The sequence below is a fragment of the Lonchura striata genome, chromosome 3 (genome assembly GCF_050655825.1).
Source record: "Lonchura striata isolate lonStrDom1 chromosome 3, ASM5065582v1, whole genome shotgun sequence".
Classification (NCBI taxonomy): domain Eukaryota; kingdom Metazoa; phylum Chordata; class Aves; order Passeriformes; family Estrildidae; genus Lonchura; species Lonchura striata.
The window spans coordinates 47,021,864-47,048,427 of record NC_140705.1 but is presented as its reverse complement, the minus strand read 5'-3'; the positions used below and the strand labels follow the sequence as shown (position 1 = coordinate 47,048,427).

The 26,564-nt window shown below is 38.8% G+C and overlaps 1 long non-coding RNA gene across 1 annotated transcript in view; it reads left to right on the top strand.

Annotated features, from left to right (window-relative positions):
- The window catches only part of LOC146767884 (uncharacterized), a 30,952-nt gene extending 6,341 nt beyond the window's left edge, over positions 1–24,611 (top strand). The window contains exons 2-3 of the long non-coding RNA XR_014953718.1: positions 17,498–17,638; positions 19,485–24,611. This is a non-coding gene — a long non-coding RNA (uncharacterized LOC146767884). The remainder of the gene's footprint in view (positions 1–17,497; positions 17,639–19,484) is intronic.
- Positions 24,612–26,564: the final 1,953 nt, after the last annotated feature.

The following is a 26,564-nucleotide window of genomic DNA, read 5'->3' as shown; positions in this document are numbered from 1 at the left end:
GATGGTAGATAGCTCAAAATTGTGCTGCTTTGATGAAGCAATCAGACTTTATGGAAAACTTTTGTCTTAGAGCCTTAAAACAAACAAATAGATATTGAAACAAATTATTGTGGCTGTATGTTTTTTAGGTCTAAATGACTTAAAGGTTTTTTGCTGCTATTTTGCCATGAATGAATTACTATTCAAATTAAATTGTCATGACATCAAACAAATTCCAAGGAATACAACAGCTAAAAGTGTGATTTTCAAGAGCAAGTATTTTTCTGAAGATAATGCTCTCCAGCTTATTTTGGCAAGGGCTACTCTAATGAGAGCAGAGTGTAATGATTTGCCCTGGATGCCAGCTGTAAGTATATAGATACTGTATATTTAATTATAGTGAGCTGAAGGTAAATGTGTGTTACCTTTTATAGATATTTGCAGCTATACAGCAGCATTTATGCATTTATGTGCCTGTATGATGCTAGGTTTTCATAGATTTTGTGAGTACAGTTCAAAATCACAGCCCTACTGATTTCAGGAGGTCTGTCCTGAGAGTAACTTGAAAAACGCTGACTGATTGTCATCAGGGTGGTGAGAGGTTTCAGTGCAGGCAAGAATTAAAAATCACCAGGGGCCCCAGGTATTTTCTTTGTTTTCTCACTGTCTGCAATGGCAGCAATGTCTTCTTCAGCTCATTCCACCCATGCATTCCTATTCCTTCTGTTTTTCATGTCACCCCTCTTTTCCTTCTGAGCCCCTGGGTAATGTTAAACACTCTGTTTCCTATCTTAATTGGTGTGGCCTCCTCACACTTATTTAAGGTTTCGCTCCTGTGATTAGAGTCTTTGCGGGCTGACTCTAGAGAGTTCTGTAGCCTTGCTGGGAAATAGATTGTCCCTCTGCATGGGCCCACGTGCATAACTGTGCATTAAGTGCAAATCCTTCATAGCAAGAAACTGCTTAATTATGAAGATAGTGAGTAATACCAGAAAACTGAAAAAATGCACATACAAGTACTCATATTGAGGTTGGTATACGAAGGGGCAATCCTTCCAACAGATTAATACCTATCACAAGAGATTTATTTTTAATTACAAAGAATATATTCCAAAATTGTCTAATTGATGGATGGGGAGCTTTGACAATGTGCTGAACATAAGGGAACCTGACATTAAATGGTTGGTATGCTGCCATGATATTTGCTGAATTTTACTTTTATGCTGAATTTAAACCATCAGTACTGCTAAAATTGATTCTTATAGGAATAATGCACAATAATGGGAACATAAAATATAAAAGAATGGAATTCTTGTGAATGTGGTCAGACACTACATTTTATAATTCTGAAAATGATAAAAAAATTATTTTGTTTTGCTTTGAAATTCCTCTACACACAGAGTGGAATGTTCTCTAAGAATTTTTGGGTTACTTTAAAGATCAGTTCTTTAGCTCTCCTTCATTTTAAATCTAGTCTTCACAGTATATTCATTTTCTCCCTTTCATCTTTTCTTTCTTTGTGGAAGGAGAAGATAAATACCATTGATTGATGTGAACATTTATATTAATCTTAAAGATGCTGACATTCAGCAGGCTTGATCTGCTCATTTTGTGAAGTTGCAGTAGTGGTAAATTATTAGCATCATTCAGAACATGCATTTGCAGATTCATCTTAGGTAAGGTAAGTAACTTTTTGGCTTTTCTAGATTTACTTGTATTAGAAAGATAAGTTGTATTGGCCTTTGGTTTTCTCTTCTATATGTCAAAACTCTCTAACAAAGTGAAAATAATTTGGGCACTAAAGTATGCCATACTCTTAAAGAACCCATGTGGTAGGAAAATTATAAGAATGCACATTGGGCAAATAAAACAGGAATTCTGCATGGATTACTGGGCAGTTTCCCTGGAAGGTAACCTAGTCAAAAGGACAAACAATTACTATGGGTTACCTAAGGTGTTTGATCAGTCCAGTTCATTAGTCCATTAAGGGGCCCTGGGATGTGATACGGACTGGGTGAGCATAATGCCTTTTTTAGCTAAACGTAAGATCACAGAATCATAGAATGATTTGAGTTGGAAGGGACCTTAAAAGGTCATTTAATCCATTCCTCCCTGCAGCAGCAGAGGAATTCTCAATCACTGGATCAGGTGATGAATTATCATCATCACATCTCTTACATCCTTGAGTGTGAAATACAAGGAGTGGCTAAATAAGAAATCTGTGAGTGAATCTGAGAGGACAATCCTTTGTCTCAGCTTTATCTTGGTGTTTTCTTGACCTTACCTCACTTTATCTTCCCAGAGTTTACAATATTTTGTTACCCCATGGTATAGTTGTAGTTTAAAGATACACATTGAGCAGTGTGGGGAGCAGTGTCTGAGCTACACAGACTATTGTTGATTTCCAATTGACTTGAAAAAACACATGGTGAAGTATTCTTACAAATGGGGCAAATCAATTAGTGACCCTTGTAGATCAATTAAGCCCCTCTGACCACAGATTGCTAGAACATGGTCAGTTTAGGAAGGTAGTATTACAAATGGGACAGAGATATGATCACACTACTCAAGCACTTTCTCTAGGGAACGTCATATTTCTCCTAGTGCCATGTCTGTGCTAGGAGAAGAAAAAAGATAATGTTTTTGAACTCATATATGTTCACAGTCCTAGAGCAAAAAAAAAAAACCAAACCCTGAAAGAAAAACAAAATCAGATCAATCTTAATATGGAATGAAATAAAGTTTTGACTTTATCAGTTATGAATTTTTATGTTTTGTCTATATTAAATTTTTTTTGTATATTAGGTAGGAATTTGCCTGATTTGTATGAAAATAAGCCAGGCTGTAAATCAGACAAGATGACCTAAGGTTTCAATCTATATTAGAATCTTTGGTCCTCAGAACACAATTAGGAGGCCATCTTTCTTTTAGTAAAATCTCTTCTTGAAGGATTTTGGGGGTTTGGCAAAATATTGATGTTTAACTAAATTAAAATTGAAGACCATGGCAAGAAGGTAGATCAGCTGTCTGTGCCTTCACTCCAGGATGCCCTCTGTCATTGTTTTTCTTCTGGGGACGTCAGTTCCCCAAAAGAATCAATACACACTTATGTCCTGGTTTCTTTTTGAAGGATAAAATGGAAAGGATAAATGCTTACACTACTGCACAAGTCCAGCAACACTCAGGGAACTTCTGTTCAGCTCTTCTTGAAAGGAGAGCTGGCCTAAGGAGGAAGAGTGCAATCCCCTTCCAATGCAGGGTCTCCTCTTTGCAATATCTGAGGATACACTGCAGCACTTTGTTATTCCCATACCTCTTTCCAAACACAGGAATCTCAGCTCTCCACATGCTCCTTTTTTAAAGATCATATTTTTTATGTTCAGGTGGAAAAACTAGATTTTACTCTCCCTGTCCTGCAACTGCTCTCCTTCTTGCTTCTCATCAATAATGACCAGAGAACCAAAGATTTGCATCTTAGAGACGGGCAGGATTTTTCTGTGCTTTCAGACCCTGGTATAATGCCAAGTGATCGTGTGCTCACTTCTAGAAACTCAACAAAATATGGAGTCTTTCTCCATAGGGAATGGTATTCTCAAGATATGACTGAACCCCAATACAGTACATTTTTAATGCAACCAAACTTTGGCATAAATAGCTATAATGGATGGATTAAACCGTCAATGAAATGGTCCTTAATTCGGGTTAGAAGCTCAGATTCAGCTACATTCAGCTGCTCATTGGACTGCTCAGCATTATTCCAGCAACACAAAGTAGCAAGTGAATATGTCCCAGTACATTCCTTGTGAGATCATAGATTTATTTTATAATTGCTCAGCTAACTTGATTTTATGAGCCACCTCAGTGAGACAGCAATAATCTGGGGAGGTTTGCAGTATGGCAGCTTTAAAAAGATTTTTGCCTATGGGAGCATCATGTATTACAGAACTCATGAGAAAAAAACTCTCTGAATGTTTTCTTCCATTTGATTGCAATTTCAATAGTTTCCACTCCAAAATGCACAGGCCTAACATTTCTTCAATTTTCTATAGGGCTTACTTCCTCATCCCTTCTCACTGTTTTGCCTCACAATTTAAATCTATAAGTGCCCTGTTGAAGGTTGTGAAAATTCTGTCTAGAATAAGCACCCCATGGAGCCAATTATTTGCATGATTTGAAATGAGGAATTTGTCATACGTAACCCTTTTTTCCCAACCCTTAACTGACAAGCTCCCACAAATATCTTGCTGCTTAAAATTGCTTGTCAATGTAAAGAAAAGTCTTGTTTCCAAGAGCTACTGCAAAGAAGCTTGTACTTTTTTAACATAACATTTTTGGAGTGTTGAGGTTTTGTGACATACCTACTCTGAGTTCTGGTACAAGTTCTGTCTTATTTCTGAGTCAGGTATTTCCCAGGACTTGCTCTCACATGGCAAAATGGTTACTAAAGTGGTATAAAATGATAGATGCAATAAAAATGACAATGCATAAAGGCAGCTTAGAGTAATATGGAGCTAATTTATTGAACTTAGATATAATATTCCACGCCAGACATTTTCTAATACAGCAATTCTAGAAAATACACATACAGCATAAAAATAAGAAGGTAGATATGTTACTGAAATCAGAGCAAATTTGTTAATGGCTTCAGTGGAAAGGTGCTGGGGCCAGAGTTTGTTTTTTTAAAGACCATTAATAAACAGAGAAGCACATTCCAAAACGTGGTGATTAGAAGTACTTGGCAAACTGAGTACATAATTTGCTGAGCATGGAATTTGTAATATATGAATTAGGAATGGGAAGCTGCGCTTTAATCCAGATGAAATTGAAACCTTTACAGGGAACATATTTTAGATTTTTTTTTGCCTTCTACTATGTAAGTCTAGTCCACATATTGTTTGTAAACTGCTTTAATTTTATGACAGTTTATGAACATATGATAAGCTGGTCTGACCACTTTGTTTTTTTAAAGAATCTAGGTGTGTTTGAATAATGTACAGTTATTTAACTGAACCAGGTCCTATAGTGCAGTCATTAAATCTGCTTAAACCCTCAGTGGATAAATAAGCTGTAGGCTCCTGTTTGGTCAATTTTTGGAATACAGGGTATGTTCCTCTGTTATTATTGGCCAAACATAAGCTGCATAATATAATCTTTCTAGATAAAGTAACTACATTCTTTTGCAATTAAGCTGAAAACCAAATCTTAATTATAAAGGATTTGTAGTATTAATTTGCCATAGAATGGTAAATACAGCAGGAAGAATTTACACTATTAAGACAAATACTCAGTGAAACCTAAAGCATTTTGCACAGATGTTCCTGGACTGAAAAAAGGCAGAATTTGTCAAAGCAAAAGGTGCACTTGTCTGCTAACAGGCGATTGTCACTCTGTTTAAAGTTACCAGACAGGAGGTTTAGGTCTTAAATCTCCCTTGCATGATCGAGTCTTCTCAGCTTTTAAAAGTACAAGATATGAGAAGGGTGGGAGAGGGATGCTGCAACTGCATCTTAAGAGAATGGTGTGCAATGCTGGAACCCCCAGGGACAATGCCTATCTTTCTGGGAAATATTTTCTTGTAACAATGAGGATCAGGTCTGACTTCAGTATAAGTTACAGGCTGTCAGCCCTTAAAGTGAAACTCTGTTGTTTCACTTGAGGCACTTGAATTAGCCAGTTTTAGGCCAGCCCTACAAATGATATTAATTTTGTTCTTATCTTTGTTAAATTTATTAAAAATCAATCACACACAGTGTTCCAGCTGTCAAAAGGGGGATTTCCATTAATAAAAGATAAGTTATGTTTATCCTGATATTTGGCTTCTCCTCTGAAATTGAGAATTAGTATAATGAGGGATAGAGGCTGTTCTTGTTCAAAGACAAGCCAAATCAGGACAGAGGTATATGGACTTGTGATTACACACTTCAGTATTTGGCTTCAAATCAGATGGTGATTTAGAAGCAATCAAATAATGAAGGAAAAGTCCATTATTGGGTGATGTCCCTGACGTGTTCAACAAATTGTCCATAGAGTCTGTATTTGGAATATTTTACTTCTGCTCTTAAAGAAGATCAGTGTTTAAACAAAGGTTATGCCTGCTTCAGCAAATAGCTAGAGAGAAATTATTATAGCAGGTAAAAAAATAACCTTCTGACTCTTTCAATAGTGCCAGCATCCATGATTACAGGGTTTCTTGAAATCGGTTTGAACTCTGCAGGTTGGAACAGTATTCAGGTCTGTTCTATTACATCTAACTATTTTAATAATTCTCTCTGTTAGCAGGTATTTTAGGGCTTTAGCAAACTATATACTGTGAGGAGCTGTGACCACAACCTCTGCAATAAAATTTCATATGAAGAATTTCCTTCATGCAGTTTGGCTGGACCAAAGCAAGATCTATAAAAAGTTGATTTTTTTTTAATATTGACTGTGTAAGATTGCATGTAATGGAGTTACCTTCTCTATAACAAAAGTCCAGTTTCTCATATGCCTTTGTGTGAATGCCAAAAGCACTTTCCCATTGTATCAAATACTGAACAAATATAGTTCTGCTTAAATCAGATAAATTTTAATTTCATTGAATTCTGATGTATTATTTAAGCCTCACTGCCTTGCACTATTTGAAAATAATTGGTTTTCATAATTGTGGTTTTTTTAATATTCCCTTTATTTTTAGGAGAAAGCATCCTAAAAGAAAAAAATGAATGAAATGGAAATTATGATAAAATGAGCATAACCTTTAAAATATTTAGCCTGTAAAATTCACGCTTCATTGAAGAGCTGAAAATAATGTACAATTTAAGTTTCTTGGTTCCCATACAATGAATCACTTGGACTAATTATAGTGATGTTAGGGCAGATTATAATCATAGCCTTGCTCTGATGCTTTCCTGATCAGAGTTAATGCACATTTCCCTGTATCTATCTAAACCACACAGCTTATGTAGTGTGTATTAAATGCACTTACAGCCTGTTGTATATATATGCATATACACAAATACAGAAAGTTAATTACAATAAGCAGAATGTGCAGAAGCCACAGATGAGGAAAGGGGCAACCAAGGTGGCAAAGCAGAAGGCTAGTACCAAGATAGCTTTGGCATGCATAGTTTATTCTAGTCAAAGCCTAAAACTCATGAAGTTTTAGGCCTTGACTAGAATATTAAGAAGAAGTATTTTATTTCTATAAAAAACCCCATACATTTGCTGCATTATTGGTGGAGGATGTGTTTCAAGACACATTTATGGTGAGTGCAGAAACAGCGATGACACATTTGTACAGAGTTTTGAAGTGGTTTTCAGGCATGGCTGAGAATCAGTTAACTGTGCTTTAAAATGACAGTCCCATGAAAAGCATGAGTGTTGAAATAAACATTTCTGAGGCATATTTGTTGAGAGGTTTGCTACAGGACTGTACTGGCTACTCAATCAGATGGTTGTAAAAGTGCCAGGAGCCAGCCAGTTGCTGTGACAGTGTGTGAGTCAGCCAAAAGGCATCTGGTCCTAGTGTTCTGGGGCTTTTCATGGATTGGTGAAGACTCTTACTCTATTTCACTAATGTATTTTTCCAGTTATAGTTGTTGCCTTTGGTTTTCTTTCAAAATGGTCTGTACCTATCCAAACTTGACACAACCAATGAAAATGGAAAATGGAATTTCCTATCTCCCTGGTAATATTATAGTCCTTTGGTGTAATTCAGCCTTTTTACTTTTTTTTTTTTTTTTTTTTTTTTTTTTTTGGGAGAATTTTGAAAAACTGTGTGTCTACTTTAGGTTTTGGAGGTATTAATGCTGAACAAACAAAACTAGAACTTGGAGACATAAAAATTGTCCTACATGAAATGCTGAGATTAAAAGTTGATTGTACAACAACTATAGTGGCAATGCAGACAGCAGACAGAATATATAAAACACATTTTGAAGTGATTTTCCATCCCTCTTCTTTTCCTCAGCCCCTATGGCCGTTCTGAGTTTTTAATGACAAACTGCTGCCTTCACCTGCCTACCTCGTGTTGCTGTCAGGCTTGTGGGTGTCGTCTCTTTCCTTGCCTTGGTGCTGTTTCCCAAGGTGGCTGATGGAATTTGAAGTTGGCAGGGTTTTTGTGGGTAGCTGTGGCTGCAAATGAGGGTGGCTGAGTAGTCAGCATATATTGTATTTACTGCTCCTGTGAGAAGGACAGAGGTCTGGTATGGTCAGAAGTGAGATGAGCAGCAGGAATTGTCATGTACACACTCACCTGTAAAACCCAAAGCAGGCTGCAAGTCAGGGTCATCAATCTTAAAATAGGTAAGCAATGTGTTCTCCCCACGCTTAATTATATAAAGTCAAAATGTTTTTTAAAATTATTACCTTAACAGAAGGTTTTTCAATAACCAGAATCATGGAATACTCTGATTTGCAATGGATCCGCATGGATCATGGAGCCCAAATCTTAAGTGAATTGCCTATACAGGGATGGAACTCACAGCCTTGGCATTATTAATATCTTGTTCTGACCAGCTGAGCTACTCCTAGTGGCACCAAGCAGCTTTAACAAAATCCTTCTCCAGAGCAAGCAGTACCTTTTAGACTCTAGGAGATTTCAATTTAAGTTCCTTGTTTCACTTATATATGTTCCCATGAAATGCTTTTGTTCTAACAAAATGAACTGTTCCACTGAGAAATTTCTGACTAACTCTAGTCATAATCCATTCAGTATAACTAAAATCCTGTATAAAGAGGAATATTTTTGTAGACTGTGTACCTTAATCTGTAATGTTTTAGAGGAGCTGGATTTACACAGTATTTCTTTGATTTCTAGGCAAAAGCACAGCAATCCTGAATTGTGATATACATGCATCATTTTGATAATTACAAAACTGTGAAACCAATGTCATATCACACTTAGCTTAAGCTATTGAGTCCTACAGTGTTTCACAATGTTCTTACTCTCCTCCCCACCATTACCCACAAATGGAGACAAGTCCTGAACAACAAAGGGCTGCTAAGGTGTCTATGCAGAATATTCCTCATATTTGAAATGCGTGACACAGACAGTTGTGTAGACTTTGAAATGATGACTTGCAGAGCTCCTGACAGAAGCCACCCAACTGCTGAGTTACCTGTCAGGTTAAGAGTGCAGTGCCAAAGGCCTGTCTTTCACTTACTGAGTTGATTTTGCTGCACAGACACACATTCTGCCTCTATTTCTGTTGCCATCTTGCAGCCCATGAGGAGAGGTGTGAACAATTAGCTAATGAAGAGCACACTCTGTCTAGACAGAGCTAACTGTTAGCAGATGAATGCTGTTTATATTTGTTAGCTAGCTGAGTGACACAAGCCAGAGAGATGTGCATCACATACCACTGGACATCAAATTACTGTCTTCCTGGAGGTGTTTTGTTCCCTTCATTGTCAGAAGAGCAGATCATACCAAGTTCCAGCTTCATCATTTCTTCAGTGATGGAGAGGCATGATGATAAAACATTTGAACTACTTACCATCTGCACAAGATTTACTTTACTAGTCTTGTATTTTAGAAATATAAATAATAATATGTATTGCTTTTCATCCACTAGGGACTTAAATGATCAAGGCTTAAATATTGCATTTTTAGCAGTGTGTGAAATCAGAACTAGATTTGAAGACAGGTGCTACCTTGGCAGAGAGGAATCTACAGATCAGTTCCTGGCTTTGTCACACATTTCCTGTTTGACCTTGGGCCGATAATTTTGCTTCACTTTGCTGTGCTTTCTCATCTGTAAAGCATGAAAGAAGGTGCACCATGCAAGGGCAATTATTTAAATATTTTTATGTTACTGCAATCAGGGGAAGGGCTGGCAGATATTCCTGTCAATAAACTTGTATGTGGACTTTTGTAGTACATTTATTTTACATAATCATTTTGTGGAAGGTAGGCATAAGCAGGAGTGACCACCTAGGAGTAACAGTTTGTCATTTCACATATAAGGTTGCTGGCAAGGCTTGAAACCTAGATTGCTTTGTGGTCTAATAAGTATTAAATAATGTTTTAGCAAACTTTCAAGTAACCATATAACTATAATCCTTAGGTAGTACCAACTAAAAAAAACCCTTGAGACAATTGTCATCTAGGAGTAGAGTTTGAGGTATAAAGAAGAAATTTGTGGTTCTGTCTGGTTTAAAATGAAATGGGTATGGTTTTAAAGGGATTGCTATTAGGAAACATTTTGACTTTTCTTTCTAGCTATAAACAGATGCTTATTCATATTACACCAGATTTACTAGCTAAGGCTGCTTTTCATCAGCAAGGCATAAATCCCTCTTGACTGATTGGCAAGGGACAACAATCCAGCTGGCATACAAAGGGCAAACTTGCTTACTGTCATTGCTTAGTCCTACTCCTGCAATATTCCTATTGAATCTGGTGGACCCAACTCAGTTTTTATGATCTGTTCACAAAAAGAAATCCAGAGGGATTGGACTTCATCTGTATTGAGAGCTGGATGCAACCTACACCATATACGATACAAAGCAAATTTCACAGAGACAGAAGAGACTGAGCACACCCTGTCTCTTTTGTGGACAATGCTTCCTGAATAAAGTACACTTAGGATAAAAAAGAAGAAGGAAATATTATGACTTTGCTTATGTGGCCCTGCATTCTCTATGTAGATTTCTGAGTGGCCATCTATTCAGTCCTTCTGGCTACATCCTTACCTGAGAGAGATCTGAAAAATGATGCATCAAACCAGCGCATCAGAAATCCCTAAAAGATTGATAATGACTGTTAAACTGTAGACTGATTGTGAGAAATGGTGGCATTGGTAGGTGTGGTAATAGAAATCAAACACCACAGAGCCTTTGTGGATAGGTCTTGGAAATGGAATTGCAAAATCCCCTTACCTACCCCCTGTGGTGATCTTTTCACCTAAGAGCTGGCATGTTTCCATTCATTGGTGGTACTTGGTGATAAAAAACATATGAAGAAGAAGAAGAAGAAGAAGAAGAAGAAGAAGAAGAAGAAGAAGAAGAGATTTTTCATTCATGAGCCACATGATTTATTTCACTCCTCTCTGTTAATATGAGACAAATACAAAACCAGAAGTACCATTGATTGTGATGGAAACCAAAGGTGAGTCACGTAGATATAGATGGCAACACTGAAACCCTTCTCTAGATTACTAATGTGACTCAAAATTTGGGAATCATGAGGATTTTTGGAGGTCAATGCAGCTTTCAGATGTTTTATACAAGGGTCACAATGACAACCGAATTAAAAGAGTTGTGTTTGAATAGAAGGATGTCTCTCCTGCTTGCCAATCAAGGTGAGGAATTCCACTCTACATGCTCATTCTCCCTGAAATAAAATCAGAGGACCTGAGACTAAAATCTGTTCTCTAGATCAGTCTGTTTCACATATCTCTGCTTTGACTTAGGGGAACTGTGTTTTTATTTTGTTTGTTATTTGTTTTGTTTTTTGTTTGTTTCAGTTTTTTTTTTTTAAGTTTTCCAATTTTGCACATTGCAGAGGAGTAGAAAGAGGTCAGCTACAGTTCAGTAGGAAATGAGTATAATGCCAGTGGATTCACTTTACCAAGGATCACTTACAGACATTTAGAGTGAATTTCTTTTCAGTCTCATCAAGGCTGATAAATTACATGAGAAGACCAAGACATTTACCGCTGCTATTAAAAGCTTGAGATTTGGAGAGGACTTAATCAAGAGAGCCCTCATTATTTGTATTTGTATAGCATACACACTGAACTATTATTAGCTTTCATGTTGTGTTCTTAACACATTTGAAGTATAGAAGTGGAAACTGGGAATAATTTGTCTGTGAACTACATGCCTGTGGGGTGTAAGCTAAAATGTCTTCTTTGATCTAACAATGAAGTGAATTTCTGTCATGGACCACACACTTGAAACAAGGCAAGCAGTGGAAAAACAGAAGGAAGGGTACAAGCACTAATGCTAAAGTCCATGTACAGTGTGTCTTTTCTTCTCTACTCAGCCCCAAGATTACAAGGCAGTTGCTGGGACATTTAGAAGAGTTCTGTGTTGCTGTGGAGCACAGCAAGACTTTGAGCTTAGAACTAATGCACATTAGTAGAGAATAAAATTATTCCTTATTGCTTTGGTGCCTGGTGTCTGTGTTTTGACAATTTTGTAGTCTTCCTCTAAATGTTCTTTGCTCAGAGGTGGGAGAAATCAGTTCATTAGGTACCTTCTTTAAGTAAGTTGCTTTTCATTTTTCTAGTTGACTGGGTAATGGATTTCAGGATTTTCAGTCAGTACAGGGTGAGTTTTCAGGTAGCTTCTTTGTGGTAGTGGTGGGGGGGTGATGTAGTTTTTTGGTGGTTTTTTTTTTTGGTTTGGGGTTTTTTTGAGGTGTTGTTTGTTTGTTGTTTGTTTTTTAATATACTAACCTTATTTGTCACAGACTAAAGTGTAGGTCTATGGTTATAATCTTTAAAAGTCTTTGGATTAAGATACACAGAACCATACTCAATCCTGGTAATATTGTCACTGATTTCACTAAGGCTATATGAGGGCTGGGTTTGCCTCTCTTTGAAAGCCAGCTGATAGTTTTCATCATGAGGAGGAGGCTGAATACATTTGTGTCACTTTTTTGGGATAGCCTGCCTTTCCCCTCCAGAAAAGTCAAACATATTGCTTTAATAGTGATTTCATTGTGTTGTTTCCCATTAGATGTAAATCCTATCTTGAGAGCTTGAAATATTGGGTGTATTTTCATCATAAATGTAGCATAAATTAAACACTGTCTTTATGCTAGAAGGCAAAGAGAGGAGGATATTAAAAGTGTTCTAACTGTGATCAGAGAAATTCTTAGCTGTCCCAAAGTGACTTAGGCTTACGAGTCTGATTAATTTTTTACAGTAGTTATGCTCCAGAACCACTTAGTGTTTTTGGAAATCCATCCATCTTATTTCCATGTACTCCCAAATGCAAGTACATGGAAATAAGAACTCTGCCCAAATCACTGCAGTAAATTAAAATCAGATGTCAGAAGACAGCCTCTAGCTATGTGCCTTGCCTGTCTCATAGATGATATTGTCCACAATCTCTTGTAAAGGAGCATTTGAATTGCCCCAGTGATTTCTGCAACACAGTAAGATAAATGGAAATCAGAGCTGGTTTACCTTATATGACCAGCTGAAAACAGGAGGTGTCTTGTAAGCTGCTTAGATGATGCTGTCCTTGACAATGCCAGGGTGGGGTGGGCAGCTCAGGGAGTGAACAGCTCAGCTATGCAACTTTAAAATGCCACCACAAGTTTATCAGGAGCTCTAGTTGAAAGAGTTTTAGCCATACAACAATAACCATTCATAGAGGAAATCACCATCTTAGCAGGAAGCTCAGTCCTGGTCTTTTGCTCCTTTACTTGCTGAAATTTTGCCCAAACAAGGATACCATGGTTGTATCTGAGGAAGAGGACATATAAACAGTTTCATATGATTTTAGAAGGGTAGAAGGCTTCCTTTGTCGACAGCTTTTGAACTTGACTCTCACGCAAAGCAAAAAGGTAAACTAAAACAATGAGCACAGATGATATCATGTATAGACCCCAACTTGATGAAGTGGTTGATATTAAGAAGATGTTAAAATTACCTTCAGCTACCCAAATTCTATTCCCTTCCCAATACGAGTGATCCTGAAAATCTCTGTGGCCAATCAGTAGGTTTGTCCAAAATGACAGAGCCATAGGAAGACAAGACCCATAGTATGCCTGTTTTGAGAGTTGCCTCATGGAAGCATAAACCATATGAAGCTCTGGGATCACCAGATTGTGCCTCTGTGAAGTGACACAAAATCTAAGGCTGACTGTGACAGCCTATGTTTAGACAGAAATGTGCAGGTAAGAGAACACTCACTTTCCCTGCTTTGATAGTGACCCGTGTCCTCTGCCAAGCACAGGGGCCAAGAACACTGACTCCAGAGACAAGGTTTCCACAAGATTAAAGGAGAGAAAGAAAGAAAATCTCCAAATTTTATATATTTTTCTTCTTCCTTTGAAGGAAGAAGGAGCATTGGAAAGAAGGGAGAGGAAGGTAGGAAAGCATGTTATTAGAATTTAATTACTAGTGAAGATAAATTTTCTAGGGAGGCTGTTGAATAAGCTTCAATAACCTATATCTAAACACCAAAAAGCACAAAAATTGTATCAGGGCTAAGAAAACTGTAAGCTAAACACAATTAGAAAATACAGTTTTAAACATAAAACCATTTGCAGTTTTAATGCAGTTCTGTAATGGTACTGATAGTCACTCTGTTCCTGTTCTTCTAGCTTTGTTGGATAGCAAGATGACTTTTGAAAAATCTTTATCCTTTGAGGTGGTATCACTTTTGACACTTAACATTATATTTGGGCTAAACATCTGAAATAAAGATCAGCAAAAACTCTCAGGGAATTCTAAAGTCAGAAACACTTGCAGACATTTTGCCTCTTCCTAGTGTGAGGGGTCATCAGCTAGGAAAAAAAATTTTTGCTTTCTCAATCAGCCTAGAACCTGGAATCAGTCCAACCAACCTCTAGAGCCAGATTTAGAACTGACTTCTAGGTCTGAAATGCTCTGAAAGACTGAAATGAAACACAAGGTTTAAAATAAAAAGGTGGAAACACAATGCTTTCATTGCTCTTTGTTAACATGATTTTCACATAATTAAAACTGCAGGTGTACTTTTGATTATGTAGGTATTCTGGTGTGTGCTTCTGCGTAAATAATATGTTTGCAGTGCCTGCTGGCAGATTATTCATTATGAACTCATTTATTTGGGTTCCTTAGTTCAAATGGGAAAACAGAAGCCAAATTCTGGCTTGATTTTCCTTGTCTTGTGTGAAACTTGCACAGAGGGACAAAGGAGGTGTTTTTTCTGGGAGAGGACAATTTCCCTGCTTTCCTTCCAATATGTCAGAGAATTCATCTTTTTCAGCTAAATGAAACTTGAGAACTGTAGGCACACAGTTTGTGGTAATTGGAGATGGGGCTGTGGCCGAGCCTCATCCCCAATGGGTACAGCTGTGAAAAGCAGGTGAGCAGCATTGAAGGCAATGAGACAGGGAGTGCTGAGGTGCACTGACCAATCACCAAAGGGAACGGAGGGCACACAGGTGCAATGCATCAACATTAGGGCTATAAAAGGTTGGCCTAAAGACCAAGAAAAGGAGCTGCTTGTAGCCTTCTGAAGTGATGTGATTCTGCATAGGCAGACACCTGAAGTCTTCTGCTGTGGTATGGTGTTACTCTGTTTACATTGAAGCCTTCTGAGTTTGTATGAGGATGTTCTGTGTATTGTGGCTGTCTCAATTGCCATGCATGCTGGGACAGAGAACTATTAAAGGGAGATGTGGACTTGCACACCTTAAGTTCTCTATTTCCTGAAACTCAATAAAGTGGCTCTGTTAGAGCTACATAGCTAGGCTTTTCCTGTATGATGGGTCTGGTCATTTATGTTGTGTAAATGTTGAATAATTGCAGAGTCTGTGAATTTGATCTGAGATGGAAGTTGGCCCTTTCAGTTTTCTTCCCCTTGATCAAAGATACCTCAATACTTCAGTTGTAAGCAGTGTGGAGAAAAGGAGATAATTTTAGGAGTGCAGTGCCTGGTTAATCAGAATTATTTACATGTTCCTGAAAAGCTTCTACCTTGTCCTGTATCAGTAACTCAATCCCAGCCTCTAACTGTACATGTGCTTAAAAGCCTCATCATATATTTTGTACCAGGAGGTGCTCTTTTACATAGTAACCAGCACATGTTGGTTAGTCCTTTGGGTCCTCTGACCTCTAATAAGATAAACCGTAGCAGTTCATAATTTCAGTGATCTGGATTCAAACATTGAAACTATGGCTTAAAATTTCAAGGCTCCATATACTGTATTTAATTTCAGCAGAAGTATATTTTTGCTGTCTACATCCTTCCTTTCTCTCTCTATCCCAAAAAAACATATTTAAAGCAATGTGAACAACACTAGCATCTCTATTACCTAGATTTGAATATTTTGACTGCTATTAGCCTACCTTGAAGGAGACCCCTTTCAACATAATTTTTAAAATCCAATTTTGAACTAACACACTATTCTACTTCTGAAACACTGCTAAGAGATGACCCAAATAAAGATCTGGATATCAAGACTGAGTGCAAACCATCTTTTTGAATGTACTGATGAAATTACTTTTCCATTGTCATTAGATACTTTCGTTCTGGCAACCAGTTAATCACGCAAATAATCTTTTAAATGTGAGTTAAACCATAGCTATGCCTAATCATCCCATTAAACATCATCAGGTCATTCTTTGCAAAGATAAATAGCTTAAAGAGCATTCTTCCTTTGATCATGTTATCTCCCGATGCTTTTGATAGGAGGGCAAATGCATCCTCCAGATTTCATCAGACCAAATCTTCAGTGAGCTGCTGCATTGTGCCTGAAGTTTCCTCAAGTGAGGCGTGCAGCTCTTCACCATCACAGACAGACGTGCATGTGAATTTTAATGTATGACAGCCTGTACTAATAGATGTCCAAACGTGGATTGTTGATCAGTGTGGAGGGAATATTGGAGTGCAGGAGTTGGAAAGATGTCCTGCTATGGCAATAGGCATGGGGCTTATGCATTTCAGCCACTGCGTAAACAAAACTGACATTTTCCTCAGAAGAGTGCTAGGTTGAATCAAGTTGGACCTTCAGTGCCCAAGGGCTGGCCTGCCTTCTCGCTCTGTAGGGTGATCTGCAGTGACCAATCTACTTCCTTCAAAGCAAGGTGGTTTAGTCCTTCTTGGTCAGCCAACATAACAAAAATGAGGCACTCAAACCCCTTGGTTTGGGCCAGTTATCTACTTAACTACCAAGGTGTATAAATTAGGTGGTGGAAAAGCATTCACTTACCCTTTCTTCCATTATTCTGGTGTAGTGAGAGTTCAGGGAATGCTGTGCCTTGTAAATTGAAGAGTTTATAGAATCATAGAATAAAATAATGGAATGGCCTGGGTTGGAAAGTACCCTAAAGATCATCTGGTTCCAAGCCCCCTGCTGTGGGCAGGGGCACCTTTCACCAGAACAGGTTGATCACAGCTGCATCATCTTAAGACTTTTTCTTTGAGATCCATGCTGTCTCAAGGTCTGGACTGAGAGAAAGATTCAGCAAAGTGCTGCTTTCTGTGAGATGGTTATGCAAAGCTGGGGGGCTGTTTGCCAACTTCTTTATTATCTGAAGACAATCCTACTCTGGGTTGTGAAGAGAAATGGGGAAAATTTCATCTTTGATTGGCATAGAAACAGATATAAATGTAAATCCCACTGCCTACCTCAGTGTGAGGAATGTAAGCATGCATTCTTTATTGATAAGGTACAGAAGAGTGCGTGTGCCTGCTCTAAGGCCGTGAGGAAGAACGAAAAACAGAGCCAACATGATGACAGAAGTTATTGCAACTTTGATAGCCCCACTTAGACTGTACACTGTAAATGCAGGCACTTCCATATACTGATGTTGAAAGGATTATTGCTGGCCACTGAAAGCCTGTCTTTACTCCTGTCATATATTTCCAGAATACTCCTGGCAGGGCACTGTGATACAGTGTCAGCACACTATCAGAAGCAAAGCTCCACGTGAAAGGCAAAGTCCACTCTGCCACACAAGCACCACTTGCATATTGCTCAGTGATGGATGCCAAGCACTTTGGCAGACAGGTAAGTCAGTGTGTCGAGTGGCTGTAATTACAGTATTTTTGTGACTTCAGAACTGGTAGTACAGCTGCTATGCACCTGCTTTGCCTTGCAGCTATTTCATTGATTTGTCTACTTGAAATCAAAGATGCTTGCATCTTTTTACATTATATTTATTATTTTACAGCTCAGCTTGGCAGATTGGAAGAGTAGGTGGAAGTAAGGTCATTTGGCTCCTTACTTCAGCAGGGCTTTGAAATAAGAGAATTTCCTTCAGTGTATCCCAAAGCATTAAATGTCAGTGGGGCATAAGAAGAGCTGGAACTGGATCTTTAGGAATGCTTAATTAACACTATGTGGGACAAAGTAACCTTTTTCATTAGCTAACAGTTTTCCATTACTGTTCATTTAAACTTTTCAAGCACTGGGTTAAAAGGTGCTTGTCTGAATAATTTGAGTGATAAAATGTCAAGTGTGCTTTCAGCTAATGTGCATTAGGAGAAGCATGCCTTATGGCTAGCTGGGACAATAAAGTCTAACCAGATGAGCTGTTCTTGTCTGAGTTCATCTGGCTATGTTCTTTGGAGAATACATATGACACAGCCTGTTATCTTGTAGCATTGTGTTGTGCAGGAAGATGACACTCTGCCTTTCAAAAAGCAGCTGTTTCCCTCTTTGTTCCTGCAGCAGGAAGCCTTGCCTTTATGTCTGCCTTTTCAATACTGTTGTATGATGACATGATTAGAAAGGTGCAGGTTCTCTACCTCTTAGCACTTTGCTTATATTTCCTGCTTTTCTATTAAAACTGTTTCAACCACCGTTACGTAGAGGTTACTGCTTAAAAGATGACCCTTTCTCTACTTCCAGACTTGGCTGTGCATTTCTGCAAGCATAGTTGCAGCAATGCTAATGAATATGTGGCTGGGCCATGATCTGGGTCAAGGAACTGACCCCAGCAGAAATTAATCTATTTTAAAAAAAAGGAAGTGTTTTTGAAGCTGCAGCCTCAGGAGCTATGAATTGACACCTCTCACCTTATTGGATTCAGGAATGTGCAATTTCACAGTAAGGAGGATTGCTTTTTCCTTTTCACTGTTAGGCATTTATTAAATTCCAGGTATGCAAAGTGATACTAGCAGCGGTTTAATTAAAAAATATGCTGGGAGTGCCTCCAGGATAGGGATGGATCCTCTTTCTGTGAGATGAAATACATCAGGGTCTGAGGAGGAAGAAAGATCATTTCATCAGTAGTGAATGAGAAGGTACAATAGGTAGAGTCACTGACTACAGTACTGTATCAACTTAGGAAATACAAATATTATTGCAAATCATGCTAACGTTCTATTTGGTTCCATACCCTCATGATTGTCTTTAAGGTAAACTCAGAGAAATAATTTAGCAATATATAATTATATATAGATTATTTATTGCATCCCATGCCTCATGACATTCTCCTGTCTTCCTCTGATCCATGTTTTGGGCTTCCTGAATAGTAAATAGCATTGAATCTTCAAGTAAAATTGCTTTTCCATTAATTTACTTAATAACATTCAATGCTTGTCTTAGTTTACTGGCATCTAAACACGCCATAGCAACAGGTTCTGTTATGTAAGCTTCTCATATGTAAAAATAAAAGGCTTTTGCTTGTTCAAACTTGCTATCCAATTTCCCTGTGTTTCTTGTGGTTCATATGTTATGAAAAATTGTGAGTGATCATGCTGAATTTATTTTCACTAAGCTATTTACCTGCATGGAGCTCTGACAGTTCTGCCCTCAATCATCTTTTGGCAAAGCTGAGGATTTCCAGCCTGTGTAACTTTTCCTCAGACAAGCCACATGCCACTTCTGTGTCCTGTTTTCACACTGACAGTTTTCCTACGTGACCTACATTGAACAGTCTGCCAGAGTTGCCATTCTGACTTCTGCCCACCACCTGAGTGATGTTGTGAAGAGTTTTCAGTGGGGTCTTCTGGATCTCCTTCCCCAGCAGGGACAGTGAGCAAGGACATGGGTGCTGTGGGCAGGCAGTGTGCTTTTGTCCCCTGCCGGTCACTGTGCATCTGCAAACGCTGAATTTCCTTTGCTGTCTCTCTGCCTTGTCACGCAGCAGCTCTGTATCACAGCTGTGCAGCGGTGAGGTACAGTTACAAAAATGCAGTTTTATTTTTAATGCCATGGATAACATTATCATTAATGAGCTTTTCCACATCTGCTCTCGCCATTTCCACGTAGTTTATGAACTACATGAACATATGTGAACACAGATTCCAGTGCAGTCCCTGTGTGCAGCCTGCATCCCTGGCAGACCCCACCTGTTATTATCCCTTCTTCCCTTTGTCAGTGAGTTATCTTCATCTCATGATTTTTTTTTTTTAATCCTGTGATATAGGAAGCTGTAAAGGGGATTCTTTAGGGAAACTTTAGCAGAGTTGCCCAGGCCCTGAGAGCACCCCTGGGACTTGTTGTCCTGCCTGGCTCCTGGGGCTGTCCATTCCATGCAGACCCAGGGCCCCTTGTCAGCTGTTGGGAACTCAGCCCCTGCTCCACTGATGCCAAAGTGGGCTGGATGTCCAGGACCCACAGCCCTGCTATGGACCGTGCCCATCCTGGCCACAAACAAGGCTGTGTCCAGGCCTGGCCCCAGCTGGTCCATGTCCCCCCAGGCAGTGCCTGGTTCCCCAGCTCTGGTGCTGCCCCAGCCTCTCCATTTTCCATGCTCCTGGCTGAAGTAGTGGGATAGACCCCTGCCCCATGGGCTTCCTCACACTGCTCTGCCCTGACAATACCACTTGTCACTTCTCAAAACTGCTCTGTATAACTTCATTTTCCAAAGGCTGGATTGATTACTTTTACTGTATTATGTAATTATCTACAAATGCTATTCTTATTGTAAATGACCAATTTAGCTGGTATGGAAATCAGTCTAATTTGTCAGGTTTTCTTCTCTAAAATCTCATTCAATCCTGAAACAAAACTCCTAAATCTCTTAAAACAAACCTCTTAAGCTTTAGGACCCAGTTGAGTGACAAAGCTCACTGCAGTTAATAGCTAGGGTATTCACAGCTGGGATTGTTTTAGGACAGCTGTGACAATGTTATCTGTGATTACTTTTTCTTAAATTTTTTTTTCCTAAAGCTGTTGATATTTTAAACACCTCCCCAAACTTCCCTCTAGCAGAACCCTTGCAAAGAGTTCAGTGGCAAATACCGATGCAAATCAATAATTTAATTTTTATTATCCAATTCCATAGAGTGCCCTTGTACTTCAAATCTGAGTGCTGATGATTCTGTTGTTACCTGGTTGGTGTTTTCAGAAAATATACAGCTTCTATGTGATGAACAAGCTCTTTCTCAGAATAATTTTTGACACTGTGTTACACATTTACATTTACAGCCTTTTTATTCTTCTCAGTTTTCTATTTCTTTCACAGACTTCTATTTTTGAATATGTCATGATGCCTTCCATAGTTTCTTGTACTCTCCTCCTTAACTATGCTAACTTTTCTTAAGGTTTTTAAAGTATTTTGATTGTGGTATGCATTTCTTCTGAACATCTCATTTTTATTTCATAAACTGTCTCCAAGGCAACTGTGTAAGCATTTTTATCTTTTTAACTGTTTCTTTTAATTTAACAAGCTTCCTAATTTTTAGTGAACCTTTTTTTTTTTCTTCCCAGAAGTAACCTACTGCAATCACAGGGTTGGAAGTCAGTGGAGTTTTTGTGGTTTATTTGGGGTTTTTTGGGTTATTTTGGGGGGGTTGTTTAGTTTGTTTTTTTTTTTCTAGCACAAATGCTGAGTCGGAACAGAGTGAATTGTTGTACAGAACTGAGCCTGGGTACAATTCACCACTAAAATATGGGTATTTTCTTTTTTTATGACTTCACCAGCTAGTTACTTCAGTAAGCATTTGGTTACAGAATCCAAATATTTTATTTCTGTATCACATCCTGTCATAAGATCTGAAGACTACCTCTGTTATCTCCCATTCTGCTCAGTCACTGGCATAACTCTGATGTATATATTTCAATGTCAATATAGAGCTCTAATATATAGGTGTTCCTTATAGTTCTCAATGCATTGAATTTATTGACTTTCATCACTTACAGCGCTCTGGGCAACTGCACATTATTTTATCATTTGTGTACACTGCTATCATTATTATCAGTGTTGCACAGGTTGTCTTGCTTTCATTTGATTTCTGAATGCCTATTACATGGAAACAGATGTTTGAGTTTATTTTACTTTGCATTTGCTTAAAAGCACTCACCTAGTGTTTTTTTCAGCTTCTGCTTATAATCAGTTAACTTCTTCATGCTTGGATAATGCTGCTGTCTTACCTTTGCTTCTTCTGTAGCTTAAAAACCACCCTGAACTTTTCACATTTCTGGGAACTCTCTTTGGATGTTGTTTTGCAGTCATTTTATATTTAAATCTGTGTTAAGATACCTTCCCATCTGTAGGACCTCACCCTTGCCCACAGCTCTAGCCCTGTTCAGGTGAAGGGTTTGTGCAAAGTATCAGCAGAAGTTTCCAAGTCTTTTGGCCGTGGAAGAATTGTTCAGTGAAGACAGATTGCACTTAATAGCCACCTCAGCTCTTGTAATAGTGCTAAGCCTCTCTCTGCCTGTTGATGACAGCTTCAGCCTAATTGCTGGCTACATTTTCTATGCACTGCTATTAAAAAGACACTGGTTTCTCTGCAGTTGCCTAGCATGTCAAATCATTTCTTTACAACAGAGCTTATCATTGTGATGTCTATACAGACCCACTGATGTTTCCTAAAAGTCCCTTTAGCGCATGTGCAGACCTATGTCCATTCCCTGATGTGCTGGGTGCAGTAATTGCTGGAGATGAGGGAAAACTTGCTGTGTCCCATCTGCCTAGCACGCTCTGACAGCCATATCTGACAGCTGGCTCATGGTATACATAACTGAGGGAGGGTGGTTTCTGTGTGTTTTATTTATTTCATATTTGTGGTGGGGCATTAGAAATGGTTGAAGAAGTGACAAGGTGTCACTGTTTTCACTGCCTCAGCTGCTTCTGGGGGCTTATGCAGCTGCACAGCTGGATGTCCAGGGGATGAAATGGAAGCTGTACTCTTGGCTCCTTTCCAACTGGCTCCAAATGTATTTGAGAAACTTCCATGCGATAGTTAATGTAGCACCTGCTCTACAAACAAAACCCATTTCCCCAACTCTGCTATACTGTACATCTGTTATTTTGCTGACATGGAAACTAGAGTAACAGTTAGATTCATTACTTGCCCTCTAAGCTAATTCCAGCTAAGCTGAAAAGACCTTAGTGTGTTTTCTCAGTGATTGTTTAGGCTCCAGCACAAATTAAGTAGTTCTCCCTCCAATGAGATTTGTTCTACTCTGCAATTGCACTTGCATGTGTATGTTCATGCTCGAGGTAAGACTGAGAGGCAGCATTTTCCCCTGGCCAAATATAGACTCCAGCTCAGTTAGAGGCATGTTTACTTTTGGAGTTTTGGGCCCAAGTCGAATTAGAGATCAGAGAGACCAAATAAGCAAATGCTTGAAGATGGGCACAATCTTACCTGCCCTTTGTCCTTTGTACCTTCTCTATTGGGACTTACTGGGACATTCCAAGTATCCGAGCAGTTTCGGACAGCTGCTATTAACAAAATAATCTGGCAGAGAATGTTTCCTTTTTCTCCACAAACTTGGAATTTCTCCCTTCAGAAAATCCCACTACGTCAAGGTCAGGACAGAACAATCATTCTTGAAGGAGTGACAAGGTTAAAGTCCAAGTTCTCTCCCACTCCTCAGATCCCCCACAGCTGTTATTTACTACTGCTGTGTGACTTTTTATAACCTGCACTCCAAAGACTCGCATTCTGTAGGGTCACTCACGTGCTAAAGACAGATACATGTCTAAAACTGGAAGCTAAGTGGTTAATTACTGGAAAGTCTATCTTTCTGACTTAGCTTTAAGTGATTTCATATTTTTGTTGTATGTTTTAGACCTTCTGCAACTCAGACCACTACTTAGCTTTGGAATTAATGAGGATTAGATAATACTCTGAAGCATAAATCTAAAGCATGTTGCAGTTTGTGAGGTTTTGATTCCCGGTATAAACACTGTGTTCTGCATGGTTCCCTAAAAGATACATTGTTCTGAAGTTGCTATTTTGCAGCAAACAAGTATAGCATGGTGGGAAAGATGCAATGTGCAAGCAGTTTGCCTTTATTTTACTCTTTTGCATGATTTGATTTATCTTAGTACTAAATTACCATTTTATTCTGTACCCTCATCAGGAAACCATCCCAGAGATACTTTCAGAATGTAAACAAACCCATTACATGTTCAAGTTTTTTGATACATCAAACAAAAAGAAATTTCTGAAGACTCTTGGGGCTCTAGAAATTAATAGAATACTTTAATCTCACTTACACCAAAATGAGAGCTCCTCAGTAAGCTTAAAAATTTTCTTTTTGGAAACTGAATAATACAGAAAGGGACTGAGTGAGAACAGTTCTGTACTTTACAATAAATTTTCACTCAGTTATCAGCATTGTTTTTCCTTCTTGCCTGTTTTTGGCACGGCTTCCCTGAACCAAAAGCAGTCGTGAGACTTTTCTTACTGCTCAGAAAACTGTCCCCATGGAACCACTCACCTAGGATGTAAGAAAGTCTTAGTGTAGTCCTAACAGCTAGCAAACAAAGAATGTGACTGATTCCATGCAAGCCTTCATGTGTAATGAACCAGCTCCAATTCATTTTGCATTCACTTTTGTTAGAAATCCTGAGCTCTGGTTATTTATGAAATTTGAGCACCCTGTTTTGACATTTAAATTATTTTGGCTCTTTGAAAGGCAGGAATTCACTTAGAACGAAGGCAAATTTTTTTTATAGTGCTTTTGTTAGAGAAGTTATGGCATGACCACAGTGGCTCTGTTTCAAGCAGGATTCTGTGTTGTTCCCTGCCATGCAATGAAACGCAGCAGGTGAAAAAGAGGACACTATTTGGGAACAAGGAGCCTCAAAGGGAACCTGTCCAGGCTCCTTGTGAGCAGCTGCTGAGGAAAGATACAGTGCCCACCATCAGCTCAAGCAGACACTAGGGAATTATGCAGCCCTGTTTAATCTTCAGGGCATCAGTCCAACCCCAGTCGGACAGAGAAAAATCTTTGCAAGTGCTTTAGTTAGATCTCAGCACAAACCTGCAACTTAGTGACTCTTGCTAATTAGAATTCTGTGCTACTGTGTGGTTTTATACCCTCCCTACCAATAATGTTAATCTATGCTAAAAGCAGAATTTGTTCCACAAAAAATTTCCTTTTGAAATCAGGATGGTTGAAGAGGCACTTTTGCCATTTGTTCATGCTGCTTACACAATGGTGTCCCCCTAAGATGGAAAGATTTTTCTTCCCATTGCTATTTTTTGCTACCAAGTGTAATAGCAGAGCACGAGCCATCTATCTTTTAGCAAGAACTTGTTTTTTTTTTTTTTTTAGGATATGGGGCTTAGTTATTCAAAAGAAAGCAAGATATAAAGAAAGCTTTGCATAACTATTGAGGTTCTTTTCAGAGGTTAATTTGTTACGTCACATAGATTATCTGCTCAAATACTGTACATTCCCTTACCCTAAGGCAAAGAGCTTCATTAAATGAGCTATGCAGTGAAAGAACCAGACTTTTTCTAATACAGTTTCTAAGCCTCCTGGCAGTTCTGTGCAAAATATCCTTCCCATGCTCTCAGTTATGCAGTCTTCCAAAAGAGACCCACTGTGCATCTGTCATAAGCATTTTCCAGTGTCACTAGTAATAAGGATTAACCTCTCTATGCCTAGCTCCTGAGAGCTGGCTTTTTATGGAGACATAAAGAGTGTCTGGGGGGAGAAAGCAAGGCTATACTGGTGCAGGATCCTTGGCTTCAGCACCCACATTCCCAGGTGACTGGACAGACCCTGAATTAGTTGACCTTCAAGGTACTGTGAAATGCCAGCCTATTTGCTCAGCCTTGTGCCTAAGGGAGGTAATTGTAGGAATTGGAAACATATTAAATAACAATGCTCAAGGATGAGACACTATCTAAGCCACCACTTTGTCAATTAACTATGTAAATGGTCTGAAAGTTTTTCATGAGTAGAGGAGCTGTGTGGGGTGGATTATGCAACTCCCCAAACAAACAAACAAATAAATACAGCTTTATGCTCCAATGACAAAGTTAGTGAACTCCTGCTGAATTGTTAGGAAACCACTGGAACAGAATCATTTGTTAATAGATGGCCCATAAAACTGCACTACTGAAGTTACATTATCCTAGCCTACCCCACAGCATTTGTAGTGGGCCAAGTTCACTCTCCTGGCATACGAAGTGGTACAAAAAGCTATCAGAAACTGGTGTTCCTGATACTTCAGCACTGACTCTCCCAGCCTGAGCTATGACCCTTCCCAAACCAACAGACTACACTTTTTTTTCCCAAATGTGCCAAAAAAAGCTACTCCAGCACTGGGGAAGGGACTCTGAAGATGCCAGAGGGTGAACTCTACTCGTTGGTGAGTCTCACTCAGTAACCATCAGGGCTTGAAGCCAGTATTTGTAACGTGAATGAACTTGGTCAATTTGTACACAATGTTTTTGTTTCTTTGCTCTCCACTCACTTTTGTTTTTACCATTCTTTTCATATAGTCCAGAGTTGGGGGAAGTTAGCAACTTCTCTGAACCTCTGTAGCCCCGAAGCTGGGCATGGTTGCAAACATTTTGCTTATGGACTTTCTCTCCCCTGCTTCCATGGTCCTCAGTTGCTCCAGAAGAAGTTTCCTGTTTGCCATTCAGTCACACAGGACAGAGCAAGGTCAATGCTTCATCCCCAGAGTAGTTAAGGGTGCCAGGGCCAGTGAGTAATGCTGTAGGCATTTGCCTGGTCATCTTTTCTGGTTTGTAATTCATCCTCTAGGGACAATCTGCTTGTTAGAGTT